The sequence below is a fragment of the Tenrec ecaudatus genome, chromosome 16, assembly GCF_050624435.1.
Source record: "Tenrec ecaudatus isolate mTenEca1 chromosome 16, mTenEca1.hap1, whole genome shotgun sequence".
Classification (NCBI taxonomy): domain Eukaryota; kingdom Metazoa; phylum Chordata; class Mammalia; order Afrosoricida; family Tenrecidae; genus Tenrec; species Tenrec ecaudatus.
Genome location: NC_134545.1, coordinates 86198435 through 86221710, shown reverse-complemented (window position 1 = coordinate 86221710; position 23276 = coordinate 86198435). Strand labels below are relative to the sequence as shown.

General features: G+C 38.3%; 1 protein-coding gene across 8 annotated transcripts in view; it reads right to left on the bottom strand.

Annotated features, from left to right (window-relative positions):
* The window catches only part of BTRC (beta-transducin repeat containing E3 ubiquitin protein ligase), a 199907-nt gene that overhangs the window by 54978 nt on the left and 121653 nt on the right, over window positions 1-23276 (bottom strand). The gene's annotated exons all lie outside the window — the stretch shown is intronic.

The following is a 23276-nucleotide window of genomic DNA, read 5'->3' as shown; positions in this document are numbered from 1 at the left end:
AGAGAAGTCGGCTCAGAAGTTATAGTGGCTATTTTGGGGGATCCCAAAGAAATAATCTTAACAAGTGTTCTCAAAGTACACAAGATGATCACAGAAACTAAACACAAAAAAGTTAGAAGAAAACTGAAAACTGCATTGGTCCAGGAAAGTCATGCCAAAATTTTTGTCTGTTACAACAATGCACTGTCTACATTTTTCAAGGCTAGCAAGCACTATCTGACATGCACCTTAAAGCCCTGATCATGGCCCTTCAGACTTCCTCCAGGAACATGAATTGAGTTCCTTAAGGATGCCAAAATGGTCATTTTTAGCTGCTGTAAACGGAAAAGCAAAGAATTCTTTGGGGACAGGTTAGAGAGATGGAAACACCATCTTCAGAAGTGTACAGACCTAGAGAGAAGCACAAGTTTCACATTTTGATAATTTTATTAAACAAATTTCTATTATTTTGGAGCAATACTTTTGACTTATCTTCATACTCAGTTCTATAAACGATTCTGAGACAATTGGATATCACATGGGGGAAACATGATTCTGACTTGTACCTCACACCAAAAATCAAGTAGATTGCAGACATAAGTATGAAAGGTAAAACAACAAAAATCTTAGAAGGAAATATGACACCTACTTTGGTTCTGTCTTTCCTCCTTTTAAGTGATCTTTTGTTTTCTTTATGTATGGTATTCCTGATGCCACCCCATAATTTGTCTACTTTTTAGCTTCTCATGTTCAATGAATCACATCTGTCCTTGACATGGCCTCTAATTTAAGTGGAATATATTCAAGGTGGTATTATGACTCTCATGGACATGTTTTAATTTTCTTCCTCTTCAACCTGAATTTACAGATGAGCAATTGATGATCTTGTTCCACAGTAGGCTCTTGTCCTGGATTTGTCTAATGATATTGAGCTTCTCTATCATCCCTTTCCGCAGATGTAGCCAATTTTATTAGTGTGTATGCCATTTGGTAGGGTTCACGGACAGAGTTGTTGAAAGAAAGTATTTGCAATGAAGAAGTCACTGGTTTTGCAAAATTCTACCATATGGTCTGCAGCTTCATTTCTGTCACCAGGCCATATTTTTCAACCACTGATACCTCCTCTTTTATCACTTTTGGATTCCAATCATTAGTAATTATCAATTCATCCTGACTGATCAAATTTAGACTGAAGAGCTGGTAAAATTAAATTATGTTATGATCGGCTCTACTGGTTGGTGTATAAATTTGCATAATAGTTGTACTGACTTGTCTTCCTAGGTGCTAAAGGTATTATCCAATCACAATCAGCATACTACTTCAAGATAGATCTTGAAAAGTTCTTTTTGATAATAAACATAATGTCTTTTGTCCTGAATTTGTAATTGCCAGGACAATAAATCACATGATTGTCCAATTCAAAATGACCAATACCAGCCTAAGCTTACTAATGTCTAGGACATAAATCTTTATGTGTTCCATTTCATTTTTAAAAATCATTGTATTAGGAGCTCTTGCAGATATAACAATCCATAATTCAATTATATCAAGCACAACTGTACAATTGCTGCCACCATATTTTTTCTTTCTTGCAACCATCACTTTCAAAAGATTTTTTCTTCTTCTTGAACTCTTTGAAAATCAGTTCTCCTCTATGCAATCCCCCTGCAGAACCCTTATTATATATTATTATGTTCCTATTTTTATGCTTCTTACATTACATGCTCCAGTTATTATTTTTTTTCATTTAATCATTTTATTGGGGGCTCGTACAACTCATCATAATCCATACATCCATCCACTGTGTAAAGCACATTTGTCCATTTGTTGCCATCATGATTCTCAAAATATTTGCTTTCCACTTGAGCCCTTGGTATCAGCTCATTTTCCCCCTCCCTCCCGCCATCTACTCCCTCATGAACCCTTAATAATTTATAAATTATTATTATATTGTCATATCTTACACTGTCCGATATCTCCCTTTACCCACTTCTCTGTTGTCCGTCCCTCAGGGAGGAGGTTATATGTATATCCTTGTAATTGGTTCCCCCTTTCTACTCCCCCTTCCCTCCACCCTCTTGGTATTGTCACTCTCACCACTGGTCCTGAAGGGATAATCTGTCCCGGATTCCCTGTGTTTCCAGTTCCCATCTGTACCAGTGTACATCCTCTGGTCTAGCTAGATTTGTACGGTAGAATTGGGATCATGATAGTGGGGGTGGGGTGGGGGAAGGAAGCATTTAAGAACTAGAGGAAAGTTGTATGTTTCATTTTTGCTACACTGCACCCCGATTGACTCATCTCCTCGAGACCCTTCTGTAAGGGGATGTCCAGTTGCCTACAGATGGATCTTGGATCCCCAATCTGCACTTCCCCTCATTCACAATGAAGCCTGATACCTGATCTGATCAACACCTCCTGATCACACAGGCTGGTGTGCTTCTTCCATGTGAGTTTTGCTGCTTCTGAGCTAGATGGCCGCTTGTTTACCTTCACGCCTATAAAACTCCAGATGCTATATCTTTTGATAGACGGGCACCATCAGCTTTCTTTACCATTATGCTTATGCACCCATTTGTGTTCAGCGATTGTATCAGGAAGGTGAGCACACAATGATATGACTTTTTGGTTCTTTAATGCCTGATAACTGATCCCTTTGACACCTTGTGATCACACAGGCTGGTGTGCATCTTCCATGTGGGCTTTGTAGCTTCTCAGCTAGATGGCCACTCGTTTACCTTCAAGTCTTTAAGACCCCAGACGTGGTATCTTTTGATAGACGGGCTCCATCAGCTTTCTTCACCACATTTGCTTATGGACCCACATGTTACAATTATTAATGGATATTTATAACTGTTTTTTTCTCATTTTGAGTCATGCTCTATTAGCAAGTCAACATCTCAAAAACTTTACTTTATCCACATCATTATGATCACCTCTACTTTGAGGAGGTAGCTCTTCCCCAGTAACATTGAGTGTCTTCCAACTTGATGGGCTCATCATTTGGCACTGTATAAATGTTCTGCTGCTACTTATATGCTTTTCAGTGGCTAGTCCCTCAAAAGCAAATCACCTATCCTTTCTAGTCTCTTCACAGTCTGGAAGCTCTGCTTCAATCAGTTTACCATGGGTGACTTTGTTGGTATTTGAAATACCATTAGCATAGCTTCCAGCATCATCCAACCACAGTAAGACAAACTTACAGATCAGTGGGAAGTCAAACAGTAAACAGGCCTACATGGCAAACAGTAACACCAAGGAGGTACACACATGCTAAAATAATCAATCAAACATAGGAGTTAAAAAGAGCAGTGTTTACTCAGGGATAAAGCTCAGAAGTCCTGAAGGGACAGGAAAAAAAGGACAAATGGAAACAAACACAGGGAAGAAGTGGGAAGAGTGTTGTTACATTATGGGGATAGCAATTAATACAATGAAACAAAACATGAATGGTTAAATGGAAAACAAATTTGCTCTGTATATTAACCAAAAATCACAGTAAACAGTTTTTTGAAAAGCAACCACCTAAGTGAGGTATTAAGTAAGTCCACATGGAAGAAGCACACAAGGCTGCGTGACCCAAAGATTGTCAATAATATAATCTAAATCAGAAAGGGAATAGGCATCCGAGCTTAAATTGTGGACACCGGGTTTGCAGAAGGATATGGAGGACAATTGTTGGTTGTTTGTTGCTAAGTGCCACCGAGTTGGTTCTGACCCATAGCTGACAGGAGCCCCCAAATCCACTAGTGAATCCCCCTGGCCATAATGGAGGAGCATGAATAGCTTTGCTATCATGCTGAGTGCACTAGAGAGCAGATTATTGCAGATGTTAAGTTAAAATTCAACACCGTAAAGTTGTTCAAGTTTTTAGTAGTTTCTACTTCCTTTTTGATTGAGGTTTTTCTCCATTTTACTTATTGTTGATATGTAGTTTTTAGTATGTTTTTCTGAATATGAAATCTAGGAAAGGTAAATCTAGAGAGACAGTGACTGGATTAATGGTTTATTGGAGGTATGGCAGGAGAGACTTGAGGGAGATGCATAGCTAATATGTACACAAAAGAAGAAAATGATCTGAAGTTGATTTTGGTAAGGATTGTACAACTCTCCTTGACATGAAGAAGCTATTGAATTGTGTGGTGTGTGGATTATGATTTCAGAAGCGGGATGCTGGGGTCCTGGTACTATTCTGGAGGGTTACATTTTTCTTCAATCTGGTGGTGGTTCTATAGGTGTGCTCAATTTGTAAAAATTCACTAAGCCAGACACTTTGATTCATGAACTTTCCTAGCTATATGTTAGGGTTCAATACATTTTATGTTAAAGGAGTCAGCCAGAGGAAACAATGAGAAAGGGGTGTAAGTAGCAAAACAAGCGGCATTAAGGAAGACAGTTTCCATGCCAGCAATGGGAGATGGAGGACAAAATCCTCCATGGAACAAGCAATCTAGGGCTAGGAAATACATACGTATGTGGTTCTTCTGAATACTGATTTAGGAAGAAATAAACGGATTAAGTCCTGTTTGGTTACAGATAAAAGAGTCCAAATCCTTATTTCTTGACATAAGAAAAATAAGGACTTTAAATAAAAAAGAAATTTAAATGTTTTGTTACAGAAGAGCCTTAGTCTCTCTCTTCACCTGAGACACATATGGACAATTGTTCCCATATGCCACTCCTCTGAACAAGGTTAGAGCTCCCTCTAGCACTTTTAACTAAGGAAATACCACAGACCCTTACAGAGCTGATACAGTTTGGTGCTGCCCACAGTTAAATGCAATATGGTGATTTTTATTTTTAATTTGCTTTAATTGTTGCTATAATATGAATAATTAATAGGCTGCCTAAGCCAGTTTTGTAGAGTTCACAGTACAGAAAGCCAGGAGAGAAATATCTACATAGAAAGGAGGCTTAAAAATGGTTATAACTGCTACAATATTAGATAATTTGAAATATTTATTCATGATTTGTGGCAACATTATGTTTCACCAACAAAGAAACATGCTACCAAGCACTTCCTACTAAAAATTCCCTGGTCTTCATCCATTTTATTCCTCATGGCTGCGTAACCACTGCACCTAAAGTATTGTGGAAGAGCAAAGTAGGTCAGTGTTAGGAGAACCTTGATCTTCAGTGGAGAAGAATGTAAAGATTTGCCTATAAACACTTAACCTAGTCCATTGTAGCACAACTATTTATCAGCATTAAATACCCTTGGCCAATAGGATTCTATTTAAATAGAAGGCTGTATTTTTTTCCGATGTTTTTAAGGCCCCCGTGACCACTGACATTGCAACCACTGGAAGTAATGATAATATTAATGCTTCTCCCTGTAATGTCTATTTCAAGTTTGGATATTATCAGAAAGTATAATGCAATGTTGTCATCTTACCCTATCTGACATAATTTGAGCGGGTTCTAAGAGTTCAACAATTATAATACACACAACCATTCTGGGAATGCAGCCAGGAACAAAAGGAGTTTCATTTTTCATTGTTGAATTCTAATTCTATCCCCCCTAAAATAAACACGGCTTTCAATACTCTTCTTAAAAGGAATACAAATATAAAAGGCAGCTAACTAACAAGTTCTTTGACTTGAAGCAGGAGGATAGAAAGAAAAATGAGAGAGCTATTAAAAACCACCTTTAAAAAGAAAATTTTAGCATGTCTGTCTAAATAAGATAGGCTAGATGAATAATCTAGAGGCGAAAACAACCAGACCAACAGTTCCAGGGGGACATGGGAGAGGGGGAAGTGGGGGAAAAGGTAGTGGTGTTAACAAACCCAGGGACAAGGGAACAACAAGTGATCCAAATCGGTGGTGAGAAGGGTATAGAAGGCCTGGTAGGGTGTGACCAAGGGTAATATAACCAAGAGGAATTACTGAAACCCAAATGAAGACAGAGCATGATAGTGGGACAAGAGGAAAGTCAAAGGAAATAGAGGAAAGAGCTAGGAGGCAAAGGGCATTTATAGAGGTCTAAATAAAGGCATGTACAAATGCAAATATATTTATATTTGAGGATGTGGAAATAGATCTATATGCATATATGTATAGGTTTAGTATTAAGGTAGCAGAAGGACATTGGGCCTCCACTCAAGTACTCCCTCAATGCAAGAATACTTTATTCTATTAAATTGGCATTCTTTGATGCTCACCTTCCCGACCCAATTGCTCAAGACAAAGTGAGTGAATAAGTAAATGTGGTGAAGAAAGCTGATGGTGCCTGGGTATCAAAAGATATAGCATCTGGGGTCTTAAAAGCATGAAGGGAAACAAGCGGCCATCTAGCTCAGAAGCAAGAAAGCCCACATGGAAGAAGCACACCAGCCTGTGCGATCATGAGGTGTGGAAGGGATCAGTTATCCAGCATCAAAGAACAAAAAAATCATAGAATTGTGTGCTCACCTCCCTGGTACGATCGCTGAAGACAAATGGGTGCATAAGAAAATGTGGTGAATAAAGCTGATGGTGCCGGCTATCAAAAGATATAGCATCTGGGGTCTTATAGGCTTGAAGGTAAACAAGTGGCCATCTAGTTTAGAAGCAACAAAGCTCACATGGAAGAAGCACACCAGCCAGTGTCATCACGAGGCATTGAAGCGATCAGATATAAGGCATCATCAGAACAAAAAATCATATCATAGTGAATGAGAAGGGAAGTGCAGAGTGGAGACCCAAAGCCCATATGTAGGCCACTGGATATCCCCTTGCAGAGGAGTCTCGGGGAGGAGATGAGCATACAACTTTCCTCTAGTTCCTAAATGCTTCCTCCTCCCCCACTATCATGATCCCAATTCTATCTTACAAATCTGGCTAGACCAGAGGATACACACTGGTACAGATAGGAATTGGAAACACAGGGAATCCTGGGCAAATGATCCCTCCATTCCCAGTGGTGTGAGTGGTGATACTGGGAGGGTAGAGTGAGGATGGGTTGGAAAGGGGGAACCAATTACAAGGATCTACATGTAACCTCTTCCCTGGGAGATGGGCAACAGAAAACTGGGTGAGGGGAGTCGTAATTTATAAATATTTATAAATTATAATAATAATTTATAAATTATCAAGGGTTTATGAGGGAGGGAGCTATGGGGAGGGAGGGGAAAAATGAGGAGCTGATGCCAGGGGCTTAGGTGGAGAGCAAATGTTTTGAGAAAGATGAGGGCAATGAATGTACATAAATGTGCTTTACACAATTGATTTATATACGGATTGTGATAAAAGTTATATAAGCCCCTAATAAAATGATTTAAGAAAAAAGAGAAAATTTTAGGAGAGACCATTATGGGTCAATATCCTGCATTCTAAAAATTATTTTTTTAAGCTTTTGTGTTTTTTAATCAGAAACACTCAATAACCTTTCCTATCAATCTTTTTCTTTAGTATGTGGCTCCCTCAAAAAGTTGCCCATAATTAAAGAAAAATTTAGCAATTATCAAGGACAAATGTCCCCTGCCCCCACCACTGTAAATGAAGGTTCGCCCAGACAGTGTAACTTCTTTCCATGCTGTGGCCACATTTTTCATTGTTGGGGTCTGCCATGGACATCAGCCCTAGGTTGTTCCAGCACACCTCCCTCCCAAAGCTATGATGCCAAGTCACTGCCTCAGTAGGCTTTTACATTATGTCTGCTGGTCACATGAAGAGGGTCACACTCATTCCAAAGGAGGCTCAAACTAAGGTGAAATGTGTGAAAATGGTTATTCCGTAATCTATGGAGAGCCTCAATCCTGGGTTGTGATTTCCCTACAAGGGTTCACTCCTGCTTCTCTTTCAATTTACCTAGTACTTATGGGGGAGTTTCATCATGATCTGGAACGAGAATGACAGATCTAAACATGACAGAAAAGCCATTTGATGCTGCCTCCACTTCACTCTCTTTTGTGGCACACAAAGATTTCAGAAGCCTGGCATTAATTAAGCAAGTTTTATTACACATAATGAAAGTCTGAAAAGACAAGCTTAACAGACAGGAGATTACAAGGCTCAATGAACAGTTTCACTCTTTGTGTGGTTGCCAATCGAGGTGCTTTTAGCTGTTATTATCTTGTACACACAGTCCAGAAGAACAGAACCAAACAGTATCACTACATCAGCAGTTTAAACAGGTGCAACCAATCTGCAATGTTTCCATGGTTTTCAAATCCTGGCTAGTTAGTTGTTTGGTAAATCCCTAACATTTAACGGGGAACAAATAGCTTCTTTTTGATAATTGTAACCCTTTACCTCCTCCTTTCCATGTACTACACATTTGCCCTAATAGCTCTATTTTGAAATTTACAAAACACAGTTGTTGAAAATAGTAGGGGCTGTATGGCCAGACAGGACAGGTTCAAATGTAGGCTGGGTAGTGATATCTACTGTTAGTAAGCCTTTTTGTGGGGACTTAAGAGAGAACATATAGAAAACTCTTTGCTCAGTTTGGCCATTATAAACATTTAACAAATAGTGGTGGCAAAAAGGCTGTCAAATTTGGTGGTATAATCTTTGAATTTTAATACTTTGGAGATCATTTCATATTTTTTTAAAGAAATCAGACTCAACAAACACAATGTGAAGATCTTGTGCAAGTAATAATCTTATGCAAACTCCACAAATAATCATTAATCTTTGTGTATAGTTTGCCTTTTATAAGTAATTTATAGTATATATTTTTAATATGAGGGGAAGTAGGGAATAAATGATCTAAATATAAAACTGAATGTTTCAAGAACACTAAATAATAGAATTGGTAATCAATAACAACCTAAAAGCAGCTGGCTAAAAAATTAGCTGTATAAAACTCTCAGTACTTACTCTTACTGCATGTTCTCATTGTAATGTTTAAATAAGAGGGTCCTAATAATGTCCAAAATTTTAACTTACATTCAATATTTATATGGCTCAATACCCATACCTTTTTTGAAAAGTACATAACATTCATAAAATAAGGAAACTGCAAATAGAATCTACTGCAATCCACATACATGTACGTTCCATGCCTACTCTTTACCGTCCATAATTTAAATTAAAATAGCTATAATTCATGCACTTACTATAATTCATGGACTCTTCTCCTTAAGTACTATCCAGTGAAAAAGCTATAGAAGAAATCTTCTTTAATCCCTTTAAAGTTATAAATTCCCTAATTAAACTAGCAGGTTTGTAAGTGCCCCAATTCTAATCCACAACCTACAGAAGATTAAGAGAAAATATACAAACTGAAAATGAACCTCACACACAGATGTAAATAAAGCCACTCTTTAGGTTGCCCATTAATCCACAAGTGGCATATTCATCTTATTTACAGTATTATACCCCCTGCTATGATATTCCATTACAGAGTCACGCTACAGACTCCATAGTTAACACTAGAGGAACCATTTCTTTTTAAACATGGTTTTCTCTCTCTGTTTCCCTTTGGCTTGCTCCCAGGTTTAAAGAAAAATTTTGTACTGAAAATTTTTATGTGCTTAAGTAATCCTAGAAAATGTGGGCAAAATTAGAGAAGTGATGGCTGTTGAGGTACAAAGCACAATTAAATTTATGTTCATTTCTTATTGGGGGGCATGCTATAGGTGAAAATATTCATAGCAAATTATTTTGCTATTCAATAATTCATGCACAAACTGTTCTGTGACATTGGCTGCAATTTCCACAATGTATCAGTGCCCTGCCCCTTCACTGTGGGTCCTTCCTTTCCATCAGTCTGGCTTTCCCTGCTCCTCTTTCTTTAACTTCTCACTTTTGTGTTTGGGCAAATATTCACTCTTCCAGAAGTATTTTAATACTCATATTTATCATGGTCTTAGTGTTACATATGAGCAAATGGCCCTTAAATACTTTGAAAAGTCTGGCCCTGATATTTATTTCAATTACTTTTAGTCTTTTCATGAGGGCATATCCATGACTGTAGCAATATAAAAGTGGAGATACAGATGTAACGATGAGATTTGTTTGACTGATTTATTTACTCTTGATAAATCTGTTTCTTCTTAAGCACTCACCTCTGACCCAATCCTCCTCTCTGAAACAGAGGACTTGAAATACCAACACTCCCATCGTGATGATGTCTTCTTAATCATCAAACCAAGTACAGGCATACAACGCATAAAAGTATTTACACTCATGTGTAGTCAGCCAGTTGGTTATGAGTTGGGTTGCTAACCACATGGTGAGCGGTTTGAACCACCAGTCATCCACAGGAGAAGATGGGGTTAGCTACCTCCATAGAGACTTAACAGTCTCAGAAATGCAGAGGACTTCTACTCTGTCTTTCAGAATCATTATGAGTCAGCATTTACTTGATGGCAGTGGGTTTAGTTTTTTGGGGAGTGGGGAGGGAGGGGGAGGATATGGAGATTAATCAGAGCCTGGGCTTTGAAGGCTTAATGGATACTTTTAAAATTGATTGACAAAATTTATTATCAAGATGAATTGGGAACATATTTTTGGTATGAAAGAACTGCCATTACATGTTACACTGTAATTCCTGATACAGGCAAGATGAGATCTGTATTCCAAAACAATTTCTAAAATAATTATTAAGGTAAGAGTCACCACATAGAACTTAATGTCCATTACTGTCCCCATTTAGTGTGTGCTATACAATGTAACATGAAACCAAGAGGTCATCTTAGAGATTTTAAATCTTACATATATCTTAATACATATATAATACATATGTGTTCATACACACACAAAACAACAGTTGCCACTGAGTCCATTCTGACTCACAGAGATACCATGTGAGAATATAACTTTGTTCCATAAGGTTTTCAATGGCTGACTTTTAGATGTAGAGTTCCATGCCTTTTTTTTTTCTTTTTCTGAGATGCCTCTGGGTAGACTTGAACCTTCAACTTTTCATTTAGTGCTCAGCAAATTAAGTTTACACCATCCAAAGATTCCAAAAATCTATGCTGACAAAATAAGTGATTATTATTAAGTATTTAAGATTTTATGTTAGAATCATTGACTAAGTAATGTAAATAAAGATAGTTTTCTGGATATAGTACTTAGTTCAGCTGAGCCTGAAGAAGACATTTTAGAGTAGTAATGAAGATAACAAAAGATGAAATAATATTTGCTACATGTAAAAAGTGGTACAGAAATCAAATGGATATATGAATAGCAACTACTGTATATATTCGTGTATAAGCTGAGTTTTTCAGCACAAAAAATGTGCTGAAAAACGGGTTCGGCTTATACATGGGTCAGTGGTACCCCTGAGAGGCTTAACATCTCGGTGCCTCTTGCCCCGCCCCCAGGTTAACGGGACGAGTGCCCGTTATCTCGCCAGTGATTGCTGTTTCTCCACTGTTCATTCAAAGCCCCGCTGACACTGCAGGGCTTTGAATGTTTGTTTACTCACATCTAACCAATCAGAGCCATCCTATGACATGTATCGTTGAATAAGCCTTTTAAAGACCGGGTGCGAAGGATGCGGCATGAATGGATGTCATCTGGTCAAGCCCGACTAACAAAAGGAGGAAATCTCATGAAGACTGACATAGAGTTCATAGCAAAGTGGGTTCGAGATACATGGGAAGACATTCCAGAAGGCATGGTGTGACGTGCCTTCCAGAAATGTAGTATTAGTAATGCTATGGATGGCAGTGAAGACAACGCTTTGTATGAAATGACAGCAGTGATGGTGATGACGGGATCTCAGTGAGGACAGCGTCTATGATGCCCTCATACCAGCTGAAGCTCTGCATTGGGATACAGATGATGACGAGGAATCCAGTTTTGAAGGATTTTAACTCTTTACATTTTAGCTTGGTTGCTGATTTGAGCTCAGGGAATAGTACTCTTAAGGTATCATTGTTGATACCTTATTGTTTTTATTGAACCTATTTTCCACTTACTGTGCTGGTTTACTAATGTTAAATGACTTGTCCTTTTATTTCTGTTTTTTATTTAAAATAAATATTTAAATATATTACCCCACTGATGTCTCAATTTTTAGTAATTTTATTTTCATTTGTTTTGATTATTGAAACCAATAGCTTCTGTATTTTCCACCCTAGGCTTATACTCGATTCAATTAGTTTTTCTGGTGTCCCAGGTAATAATTAGGTACCTTGGCTTATACTCGGGTGGGCTTATATTCAAGTATACGTGGTAGTTTAAATTATCCTGGTAAGAAATACAGTCTCCAAATACTGCTTGAAGGGTAACCTGGTATAGTAGAGCCAACACCTTAAAGGTAGAGAGGTCTGAGTTCAAAACTTGGCTTTATGATTTAAAAGATGTGAAACTCTGGGATGTCTTAACTTCTCTAAATTGCAAATTCCTAACTACAAGTTAGGATTAATGTGCCCATTTTAACAGGTTTTCATCAGGATTAAAAATCATCAGATAAAGCTAATTTCAACTGTATTTTCAAGGGCTGTATTTATATTTAAAAAATTTAACTATGAATTTTTTATCTGCAACAGGAAGCAAATCAGAAGGGAAGTATTAATGTATTCTCTCTTCTTCAAAATTCTGAATAGTACAAACCTAGAAGTAAATAACTAAAGGTCTTCCATCCTAACGGTATTTTGAAAAAGGAAATACCATATATACTTGCGTATAAGCTGACCAGATTATCAGCCGAGGCACCTGATTTTACCACAAAAACTGCATTAAAAATGTGCGGGAAAACTCGCTTATACATGAGTATATATGGTAGTCATCTTCAGTTCTCCCTATGGGAACATTTTCTAAAATACAATAAAAAAATCCACAAGAGAGAGAAGAAAATGAAGAAAGGTCCATAAAGTCCCAGAGATTCAACTGGTTGTACACAAACAACTTTAAGAGGGTTTACTGGGTGAACTCTGGGATCACAGAGCCTTAAGATGATTTGGTAACTCTAACTCTGTTAGGAAATTAAAAGGACTTTCTTGGGAATTACTATATAAATAAGCAAACAATGTCCTAAAAAAAGAGACATCTTTAAAACAATGTTCCTAAGAAGTAAATTTTACTGTAAAAGAACTCTAACAGGAACAAGTATTAGGCAAGATCCTAGATAGAATTTCATTATTGTAGGGAAAATATTATTTTGTTTGTACAGAAACTTGGTATACAATGAAATAGTCATCCAGGTTCATAGCTCATTTGCCTTATAAGCTGAAGTCACGAAACAAGAATAAAATTTTACATGTACAGATCCTGAGCTCATGGTTACTGAGAGGTTCAAAGGGGGGGAAGAATCAAATTTCACAAGCTCTGTAATGATATATTTACACCAGATGACTAAGAACATATTTATTCATGGAGAGTTTATAAGTCCAGGTATCGGAAGCTGTCAAACTAGGAGAGAAGAGAATGTTTACACCCATGAACAGTCAGATAGTGGCAAGAGTTGTAAGAAAAAAATATTTATTTTCTAGGTGAAGAAATGCAGAAAACGATCTTTCAAATTTTTGTCAAGTGGTCTTCAGGACATTGATGTGCACAGTTGTACCAGCTCCTTCTAGTGAGTGAGTGAGTGAGTGAGTGAGTGAGTGAGTGAGTGAGTGAGTGAGTGTGTTGTGTGGTTGCGGGGAATTGTAGACACTGTGGTATTATGGCACTCATTCTAAAACACAGAGACAAAGAAGTTTAAAGACATATTTTCAGGAAAAGTTCACTCTTCATCTAAAAAGTAAAAAAGACAAAAATCAAATTTCTGCTTTAACTAAACTAGGTGAAAGGAAGTTATTTTTAATTTTTGAGGAAGTAGAAGGTGGACAGGTGCCGGGGGGATGAACTGATTTGTTTTATGAATTTTATCCTGAGAAGACATAATGTCTAAGTCTTAGTCTCTATAAATATATTGCCTCCAAGTTATAAGCTGAGATACTGACTGCAATCGCTATTAGTTATGGATATTATGAAAAAAACCTCCAGTTAACAGGAGTTTCCTAACCTGAATATTTTATGATGAGTTTCCTATCCTGAATATTTTATCCTTTTGTGTTAATTGATTAAAAACTTAAAACCTTCAAATCGAGCTGATTCCAGGAACCCAAGTGGAAGGTGAATTATGAGAGTGACGAGTGCAACGAATGTATAACGGTGCTTTGCTCATTTGATGTATGTACAGATTGTGATAAGAGCCTTATGAGCCCCAATAAAAAGATTAAAAAAAAAACTTAAAACCTTCATGGAACATCAAAGGAAGTGTGTTAATAATGAAAACTCAGATGGATACCAGCTAATTTCTTTTAGGCATTGATACACAAAATGTCATTTAATTCAATTAACTGTTAATGCCAAGAACAAAATCTTTTTCTCTTAACACTTGGAAGGTGTCTGAATTTATTTACATAACCTATATTACTTGCTTCCACAGGTTACATTGAGCCACTGAGCTTAAGGCATAAAAACAAAAATACTGAAAATCCAGATGGCCTCCTTATATACTATCCAAAGTTAAGGCCTGCCAAGGAAGATCCAGAAAACAGGTGCTGATTTGATACAGAAACTTTAGCTCAGTACAGCCTTCCACAGCCTTAGACAGTATTTTCCAATATTACAGGGTAATTAACAAGGTTACAATTTTAGTGTAAAGAAGTTTTAAATGACAAGTCTTTAGTCTTAGTTACTACACAGATGCCCCACCCTTTCTTCTGATAAGCATCATACTTGATTGATAATCAATTCTCAAGTATATAAATTGATATAGAACAGGTTCCAACACTGAGACATCAATGGCACAGGAATAAACCTGGAACTTCCTATGAAACAGAATCGGAAAACAATTTTAAATATGCCATTGCTTATTGCCTAGATTTGCTTCTCTTTGTAACAATTCCAAGTGACAGAGTGCTCCTATCCAGAAAACACTCATGCTACTTACAAGAGGAGAACTCTGAATTTAAACCATCTTTTACAAATTAAATCCTCTGATTACCTGATATTTTAAAATATATAAAAATTAAATATATATATATAAAATTTTAAACCTTGAATGCAAAGCTCAAGGAAGCTCCCTAGTATTCAAAATCATTTACGATATGTAGACTATTAACACGTCCACCACATTGGAGGCACTAGTTTGAAAAGTAGGCAATATTTCTCCATGTCAGCATTATCAGCTCTAGAAAGAAAATGTTATAATTCTTTCCCCCCCCCTTTTTTGTGTTTAATAATTCTTATATACAGCGAGGAAAAGAGAATGTGAAACCCACCATTTCTCTCCCCCCATTTCCCTCTCTGGAAACTGTGCCTGGCACTGTGCGGCACTTCACGAGTTCCTGTTTCCAGGCTTGCTAATTAAAAGGTTGATCACAGAACAATGCGCTTCTCATTAATTTCTGTGTTCCGATTGGGCAGGATCCCTGCTTACCCCACCTGATCTTTTCACACTGCTGAAGTTAATGTGACAGGAAGCCGAAGATGGATTACCTGCTGCCATATTGCCCATCGTCTCCAATCAGGAGCTATCTGTGTAAACTGATTGTTCTAATTTGCTCTCATTATTTTTACAATATCAGGAGAAAATAACGCACACAGCTCACTGTCAAAGCCATGAACATCAGCCATTAGTTAAACCCAGACACTGAGTGGCTTTATTAGAGAGGCACTGCAGTTTATTGATGTAGCTTCAGTCAAACAAGGCAGCATTTGCTTCAGTAGAAGATGTTCATATTCAAAGAAAATATTTATTGTAATAATACCCACTGCAACAAGCTACTTTCAAGAATTCTGGTTTTATTTCAGAAGCTTGGTTTTGACACAAATGGACAGCAGTAAAGGGCTGGGTTGGCATAAGAAAGTAGATAACATCTGATGCGTATTTGGCAGCATAAAGATCCATTCATCTAAGAAGACCCTATTCACCTATTCATACTCTTCGCTTCCTATACTGCATGCAAACATCAGACCCTATCTGTGACTACAAATACTAACCAATAAATGAGCTGTTTTATTTTGCTCTATGTAACAACATTTTTCCAAAACAGAAATTTTAAGTTTGATGAATCAAAATTATTCCTATCATGCTTAAGCAGGTAAAGTTTTAAACAGGAACGGCCACATTCTTCTACGGTGTTAAGTTTCAACAGGAAAGATTAGTAAACCTATTTTCATAGATACCCACAATGTATTTCCGAATTGGGAAATAAGCAGCAGGGGGAAGCCAGATGACAGGCTGGGTTCTGAGCCCATCAGTAAGTGAAGGTGTCTTAAAGCAGAAGGCAGAACTCTGCAGAGAGGTTTGATGTGCCCTGATATTGCATCTTTAAAAGATTAGTTCTGGATATGAAGAAAACATATTTCCATGTGGTGAAAGAAAGGGCTAAACTCCAGAACAAGAAAACGGATTTTAACTTGGCATTTCCAGGCTTGCCTGACTTACGAACATTCTGTAAAAACGTTAGTAACTGCTGCCTTCACAGCACTGGGCAAGGAAGAGGGCGGAGATGAAGAAGGAGGGCATAGAGTACAGAAACCAATGTCCTTAAATCAAAGAATTTAACTAATCCACACTCTTGCCTTCCTCGCCCCCACCCCCACCTCATCTCCACCTTAGTATGAGAAGGAAACATGGCTTCCTCTGTTCTTTTTCTGTATGAAGATTCCTAGGTAATGCGAAACAAGAGTATGCCCTTCTTGCCGCTCCCCTTTTAATGGCCACTTTTCTTTTTCTAAGAAACGTGTGCCACGCTTTTCTCCTTAAAATTCCTGCACTCAAAGACTGCACCATACTGCACTCGGCAAAACGTGCTGATGGCGCCAATTACAAGCCCCCAGCCGAACGCTCCTGCCCCCACCATTCGGGCAGATTTATGCGGACTCTTGCCGACGTTATTACAAGTCAGAGTTTATTGGGAAACGGTTACATTATGCGGAGTGTCTAACAAATTGCTTATGCTGCTATAATTGGATTACAACAGCCGCCTGCTCCCACCGGTAAGATTAGGCAAGTAGGACTCCTGCCGATCTCTGAGCGTTAGCAGTAATTTTATTTGCCTTGCCTCTCTCTTTCCTAACAACATGCCTCTCTCCCTGCCAGCTGTCTGCTGAAAAGGCACAGGCTTGTTCCTTGGCCCTAACAATGCAATTACAGCCCTGCAGATCGCACTGTTTGTGCATTAAGTACAGAGCCAAAACGAGGCGAATTGATCGTTTGACTTTTGGAGAAGCCATGTGATCTCTCTGTGCGGGTGATCCGACATGCACCAGCAGGCAATACTGCAGTAAATTCTTGATGAAGAACTTTCTTCCTTCACCCCTCTTTCCCCTAACCTTTCCCTTTCCACGGAGAAAGACACTGACTGGGCACATCTCATGCTAACCGGGATCAAACCACAAAGACAAACTTGATCTCGCTAGCTCCCTAGCTCAATAGAAATGTGGACAGGTTCTAGCATCTTGAAGTGAATGAAGTGCCTCCATCAGATAGATCGGTAGTTCTCAACAATTGGACTGCTGGTGCTATGTTTAAAAAGGTTCATAAAGAGTTTACTGAGAAAAAAAGAGAGAGCTTTACTGAGAAAAGGAAGAATACAGAAACAGTGTCATTCAAAAGAACTATGGAAAGCTTTAGGGCCTATCCAAAAAAACTACCTTGGAGTGTCTTTGCTATCTATAAAACTCTGCCTATATGTAACGCCCACCAAGAAGTCAGCATGGAAATCTGAGCCCTGCCCTTGGCCGCAGAGCTGCTCTGCTGGAAGGTGCTGACAACCAACATGTCCAATCCATGCAGGGTCAGTCTGATCTCCACGAGAGCAAAGTTTTAAGCCTATTTTGTTGGCAGCTTTCGGCTTCGTTTTCTTCTGTGTGACAGAGAGTGCTGGCCAAAGGAGCATGTGTAAGCAGTTCCTCGGATTCTATGGTATCGTTTATGAAGATTCTCGGCTGGGCTCTGAATAGTTTTTTCCTTTTTAATTGGTCATCTTCTTGATTGGAAATATCTTTGAATTCTCCCCATTTTAACACAGACCAGAATTCTTGTTTACATTTTCCTCACCAGTGGTATATGCTACTTAGGGTTCTAAAGCTGATTATACAACAAATGTGTAGTCAATCTGTGGATCCATTTTGATGCCCCATCTCTGCATTTTCAAATATCATGCATACCTAGAAAGGAACATATTTGTGTATCCTTAACTTGACTGATGCACAGACTCTGATCTGTAATAGGATCCTTACTTCTATTCGTTCAAAGTGATCTTGGAAAAGTCATTTTACTATGTATTTCGCAAGACCTCTCTGTAACCCCCATTAACACTCATTAGATTCTTGTGGACCTTTTAACAATGAAAACAGAAACGTTATTTCTGAACTTCACTCTGGCTTTTTTGGAAACAGCAACAAAGCTAATGTGTAGCATGTTACCCAGACTTTTCCCAACCACATTGACCTTAATGATCTGGTGAAACTGGAACACGTTCACCACAAAGCTAATGTTCAGTCAGACCTGATCGTGGAGTCTGTTCAAAGAACAGACCATCTGACATGCTACTTGTGGAACAGTATATTAAAGAAGCCTGTTAACATGTAGTTTAAAACTCAAAAGAAACTCTGAACAGCTGAAATGCCTTATAAATAGCACAGACCCAGAGGAAGTGCAAACGTCTGCATTGTGAATTGTAGATCTTAATTACCGACAATGGCTGGTACAGCAAGTAGCATGGAAAAAAAGTGAAACAGTTGCACTGTTCATGGTTGGCAATAATTCTTCAGGAAAATATTTACTATCAATCAGTTATGAGAAAAGGGACTCTGTGCTCGTAAAACAGCACGTTGCTTCTCATACCAGGACCATTTTGCTTCAGCATAATCTGAATTTAAACAGCTTGTTTCCTGCGGATATAATTTTAGAAATAAATAAAACAAGTCTTCTATCAAAATCTGGAGTAGAAAGGAACATCACATTTTTCTGTCTCAGTCAGTTGCAAACAATTATTAGTCTCAAGTAAAGAATAATAACAACAAACAACAACTAAGATACAAAAGGTCTGCAAAGGAGTAGAAGGGGTTTATCTCTCAGTCAGCAAGAGGCAGATCTCCTATTTGGAATAAGGATTTAGGCAAGTATGAGCACAAGATGTGCGTGTGCATGTGCGTGTGTGTATTAAAGAGAGAAAAGCCTGAAGTCTAAAAATAAAAATTTCAGTAATACTGACTAAAGTTGATAATAATTTTAAAAATAACGTAATAAATGAATGTTCATCTGTTTTCCAGTTAATTTTCTTCACCCAATTAAAAAGCATCATGAAGGTTAACAATTAGGCAAAACATAATTATAGATTTTAAAGACTAAGTTGACAGTCAATAATGACTGTCCATTTAAAGCTACAATAAATACACAGCTTATCATGTTCCAAGTACAAATCTCATGTACTACAGGGTTATAATTAGTAAGAAGACAGGAATTTCAATGCCTCTAAAAATTACTTGGATTAAATTATACTAATAAAGTGACCCTTCCTCAATTTTTATTTTGAAATCTTTTCTAAGGCTTCATTCTTCAAGTTAAAGATTTTGAAGATTATTGTCAACCGAGGTGGCTGGTGTTGTTGAGGTGGCTGGTGTTGTTAAGGTGGGTAAAGTCGCTTCCCATTCATAGCAACCCAATGTACAACAGAATGAAACTCTGCTGGTCCTGTGCCATCCTCACAATTGCTGTTGTGTTTTTCCCCATTGTTGCAACCATGTCAATCTATTTCATCAAAGGTCTTCTACTTTTTCATTGACCTTCTACTTTATCAAGAATAATGTCCTTTTCCAGAGACTGGTCTCTCTTGATAACAAGCCCAAAGTGTGAGAGACAACACTTCACCATTCTTACTTATAAGGAGCATTCTGGCTAAATTTCCTCCAAGACAGATTTATCTTTTAAAGTCTCACAACTTTGTTTTCTGGGATTTTATTTTATATTTCTGGTATTTTAAAACTCATATATATATATATATATATATATATATATATATAAAAACAGTGATCCCATCTGATCCCAGCACACCGGGGCGTGGAACATAACAGCAAGGGAACAGAGCAACAAAGTCCCCAGGAAAAATAGACTTTGGGGCCAGGGCTTGGTGCCACATCAGACTCGCCCAGAAAACACCCCTAAAGGCCAACAAACAGTACTTGAACTAACTGCAAGTTTTTGTTTCTTGTTGTGTTGTTTTTGTCACTGGCTTGTTGTTGGTTTGTTTTATTTTGTTGCTTGGTTTTGCTCTGTCTTGTTTTTGTGCATGTTATTATCTCCGCAGGTCTGTCTAAATAAGATAGGCTGGATGAACAATATGGAGGAGAAAACAATGGGACCGACAGTTTTGGGAGACATGGGAGAGAGGGAGGTGGTGGGAAAGGAAGTGGTGTTAACGACCCCTTGAACGAGAGAATACAAGTGATCCAAATTGGTGGTGAGGAGGGTGTAGGAGGCCTGGTAGTGCGTGACCAAGGGTAATGTAACCAAGAGAAATTACTGAAACCCAAATGAAGGCTGAACATGATAGTGGGATATGAGGAGAGTCAAAGGAAATAGAAGCGCTTGGAGGCAAAGGGCATTTATATTGGTCTAAATAAAGGCCATGTACATATGTAAATAAATTTATGAGGATGTGAAAATAGATCTATGTGCATATATGTGTAAGTTTAGTATTAAGGTAGCAGATGGACATTGGGCCTCCACTCAAGTACTCCCTCAATGCAAAATACTTTGTTTTTTTAAACTGGCATTCCATGAAGATCACCTTCCTGACACAATTGCTGAAGACAAAGCGGATGCATAAGCAAATGTGGTGAAGAAAGCTGATAGTGCCTGGCTATCAAAAGATAAAGCTTCTGGGGTCTTAAAGGCTTGAAGGTAAACAAGAAGTCATCTAGCTCAGAAGCAAGAAAGCCCACATGGAAGAAGCACACCAGCCTGCGTGATCACAAGGTGTTGAAGGGATCAGTTATCCGGCATAAAAGAACAAAAAATCTTATCATTGTGTGCTTACCTCCCTGATACAATCGCTGAAGACAAACAAATGGGTGCATAAGCAAATGTGGCAAAGAAAATTGATGGTGCCAGCTATCAAAAGATATAGCATCTGGGGTCCAAAAGGCTTCAAAGTAAACAAGCAGCCATCTAGCTAAGAAGCAACAAAGCCCACATGGAAGAAGCACACCAGTCTGTGTGATCACGAGGTGTCAAAGGGATCAGGTATTAGGCATCACCAGAACAAAAAACACCTTATCATTGTGAATGAGGGGGAGTGCAGAGTGGGGACCCAAAACACATCTGAGGGCAACTGGACATTCCCTTACAGAAGGGTCACGGGGAGGAGATGAGCCAGTTAAGATGTAGTTCTAGCACTGATGAAACATACAACTTTCCTCTAGTTCCTAACTGCTTCCTCCTCTCCCCGCCCCCCCCCCACTATCATGACCCGAATTCTACCTTATAAATCTAGCTAGACCAGAGGGTATACACTGGTACAGATAGGAACTGGAAACACGGAATCCAGGGTAGATGATCCCTTCAGGACCAGTGGTGAGAGTGGTGATACCAGGAGGGTGGAGGGAGGTTGGAGTGGAAAGGGGGAACCGATTACAAAGATTTACATATAACCTCCTCCCTGGGGTATAGACAACAGAAAAGTGGATGAAGGGAGACAGTATAAGATAAGACAAAATAATAATTTATAAATTATCAAGGGTTCATGAGGGAGGGGGATGGGGGAAGGGAGAGTAAAAAATGAGGAGCTGATGCCAGGGGCTTAAGTGGAGAGCAGATGTTTTGAGAATGATGAAGGCAATGAATGTACAAATGTGCTCGACACAATTGATGTATGTATGGATTGTGATAAGAGTTGTATGATCCCCTAATAAAATGATTAAAACAAACAGTGCTCAATGATGAGGTTTTGGAATATAATCAGTATCTCCACTCAAACCAAAGTTACTCTTAGCAGAATTTAGTTCTTTTGAACTAGTCAAAAGGCAAAACTAGTTGATAGTTCTATAAGTCGTTCTAACATGGAGATGGTAAGACATTCAAGGCCACACTGAAGACCGATCTGAATCAACAACAGGCAACTGTTTGTACCAAGTGAAAGCCCTGCAGCCTTATCAAATGCAGCAGATGAAACTATTCATTCAGGGTTAAAGGTGAAGAACAAGAAACAGGGACAAGCTTGCCAACCTACAAATATAAAGGCAAGCCATTACCTTTCAAAGGTCAAGCAATAAATGAAGCTGGAGGAAACAGAACAAAATCACGGACAGCATATTGCGCATGTAAATAGAAAGAGAAAATGCTTTCACCATTCCTGTGTTCTTGGTACCTCACTGGAGGCTGTTGCAAGAAACAAATTTTTCCCACTATGTTGTGGGTTTGGGTTTTTTTGCCACTGATCAATTGCTTGTTGGCTCAAATCTGAACCAGAATATAGGATAGAGGTCAGTAGGTGGTTTCCAGTAAGAAATTGCAGAAATTATTATTAAGTTAGAGTTTTTAAAGGGATGAGGAAAGGACATAGGTATCAGAAAAAATGTTAAAATAAGCAAGAATGGGATGAGAGGGTCACCATCTGGGAGCACGTGAAACAGACTGATGAGCAGCAATGAGCAAACTTGTTTCCTCACCCAAGAGCATAAAAGAAATTATGCCATTGTACCAGATGCCAGAAGATTTCTATCCCTGCACTACTGAAGTACAGGGTGGGAGGAGGGAAAACCACACTATAAAGACATACACCAACATAACTATGTGGCTTAGAGATCCTGGCTTACAAAGTATGAAGCAAACAAAAGGAACAGATGCTCACTTGGCCAGCTCTCAATGAAACTCATTAAAATCGTCACCCTGTCCTCGGATCGATGCTCATGCTAAGATTGTACCTTGTTTAGGCCAGAAGTCACCCACTTGTGTAGAAACGGAGAACACCAAAGCTCCGAAGGAGAAAGATTATTTTTAAAGGTCTAAATAATTGGTCCTCTCTCCCATGCACAAATGCTACGAGGTATAAAACAGTCAACTAGCACTTGACAGTTGTAACTGAAAGCAATAAATATAATTTATAATACTCATACGTTATAGCAAATTACCAATACATTCTAATTTATAAGACAATGGGACAAACTCTTTTTTACATAGATTATTTATAGAGTAGCTTTAGGTTCTCAGGAAAATGGTGCACAAATTACAGAGTTCTTGTATGAACGAACCTCTTCTCTCTGCAATTTCTTTGCTGATCAGCATCTTGTGTGCAACCCTGTGAAACCGATCTGCTTTAACTAACTAACTATATATATAAAATTTAAAAATAAGTCCTGATCTTTCATGCTAACAGTTAAACTTTGTATGATATATTTTTAGTTGCTACACT